Source organism: Galeopterus variegatus, unplaced genomic scaffold, assembly GCF_000696425.1.
Source record: "Galeopterus variegatus unplaced genomic scaffold, G_variegatus-3.0.2 Scaffold6673, whole genome shotgun sequence".
Taxonomy (NCBI): Eukaryota; Metazoa; Chordata; class Mammalia; order Dermoptera; family Cynocephalidae; genus Galeopterus; species Galeopterus variegatus.
The window spans coordinates 90303-92307 of NW_007732784.1; the positions used below are offsets into that span (position 1 = coordinate 90303).

At 53.2% G+C, this 2005-nt stretch overlaps 1 non-coding gene across 1 annotated transcript; it reads right to left on the reverse strand.

Moving 5' to 3' along the window:
* Positions 1–1400: 1400 nt before the first annotated feature.
* TRNAC-GCA lies at positions 1401–1472 on the reverse strand. Its single transcript has one exon. It is a non-coding gene; the product is annotated as a tRNA-Cys (tRNA).
* Positions 1473–2005: the final 533 nt, after the last annotated feature.

Here is a 2005-nt window from a genome sequence, read left to right on the forward strand (position 1 = left end):
CTTGCCCCCCTCCCCAGCCCATTTATTCTCAAATTGCCTCTTGTGCTCTACTTTCAACCTTTAGACACTGGCTGGATTTTGCTTTCTTTTCCATCTCCTACCTTTTCTCTTCTTTATCCAAGGCCAATTCTTGGTTTTGGACCTCCTGGCTGAGCCTCGGGAGGCTGAAGTTGCCCTCCTGGTAGCAGCCCCAGCTCTCCAGAAGGCACACGTGGAGGAACAGGGATTGGGCTTAAGCCTGCACATTTTGGACTCCAAAGCCCGGGCCCAAAGGGGCTTCTGAACTGGGAAGAATAATTTCTCCCTCTGCTGTCCGAGCCCCAGCCCGAGCAGGTCAGAGCACACTGTGCACTTCTCCCCACAAGGCACATCTTCAGGGAGATCACAGGTGTCCCCTGCTGTAGTCAAAGGCCGTGTAGATTCCGAACTTGTAGCACTGGGGTCTGATGGGTCAGAAAGCCCCCCTAGATGTTTTCAGTTATCATGATGCTCTGGCATTTGATGGGTGGGGGCCAGGGACATTGACATTCTGTAAGAAGTTCTATCAGCCAGGACAAGAAAGGCTGCTTTAGCTGACATGGAGATTTGGTGGATTTGGAGTTTGTTTAGATATCTGTATTGATTTCTCCACATGCTCTCATAAGTCCCCTTTACAATTCTTGGAGTACCGGTCTTTCCTGGTAAATGCCCCAACTTTCATACAAGAGACCAGGAAGCTGTGAATTTGACTGAATTTAGCAACTGCAGGAACAAATTTTGCCTCTGGTTTTCTGCTATGTCCTGTGGGTGCCTTAGATAAGATTCTTGCAGCACAGTCCTAGAAAGCCCCATGAGTCCTTGTGTGCATGGCTGAAGGAGCTGGCCTTTGATCCAGTAATTCTCAGGGCATTAGAATCAGCTCCCCAACCTGCACCTCTCTTCCTGTCTGCAGCAGCAGTGACGAGGTCTCTTGCCCTTAGCGGGTGCTCCATCGCAGCTGACCACAGGCACTGGCGTGTGAGGTTCTTTTGCTGCTGTGAGCCCTGGTCTGTTATATTCCTACCCGGGAAGGACCACTGGATTTTTACTGACTTCGGTCCCCCCACACACTCATTTTCTGAGGACCTCTTGTTTGCAAATTACTCCTGGTACCAGTTTCTGTACTAGTCATGAGCACAGGCACAAAACCAGAACCTGACTTTGTCTAAAGGAAACATTAACACAAATGTCCACCTCAAGCCACAAGAGAGGGACTGAGCAGTATAGCAGGGTTGAATGGTGGAGCCCATCTGGGTCTGCAAGACACTGAGCTGTTGCTCTACCTGGAGGGCCCCCACCCACCTCTTCTCTCTTCCCTCCTCCTGGGAGGCTTCAGTGATGGGGGAACAACAGCTGGTTCAGGACACAAAAGCACAAGAGTGAGGGGGCATCTGGACTTGAACCAGGGACCTCTTGATCTGCAGTCAAATGCTCTACCCCTGAGCTATGCCCCTCCTTATCATGGCTTAGCTTTGGTACTACTAGCCAGTGTGGCCCCACCCACAGACTAGACTGTGCTCCAATCTTCCGTTGCTCTTAGTCTGCCCCTGGCACTTGGCAGACTGATCTCACTGCAGACCGCCGCCTCCTCTGGCCATGCGCTCACCTCCCCGGTGCTTTGTGTGAGCCCCAGAAGCCGCCTCTGCCATGACTGGAGGCTTCTCTCCCTCAGCACCAAAGGGCACCACACCGCCCCCTCCACAATCAGTGGGTGGATGTTGGGGTTCCTCTACCATCTCCTCCTCTGGGGTCCTCCTGCCTCATCCTATGGCCAAGTTGGTGGCCTTGGCAGAGTCTCCAGAGACTTGCTTGACACCAGGGTGGCTATTTTGCCAGCAAGGCTGCAGTGTCCATGCTAGGCCAGCACACAGTCCCAGCTCTCCCAGGAGGCCCCACACTGGTGATTACACAGCTGGAGAGATGCCAAGCCTGGCTGTTTGGGGGACTTCAGGGTGAGACCCTGAGGGCCCCTGAACTGGGACTAGGG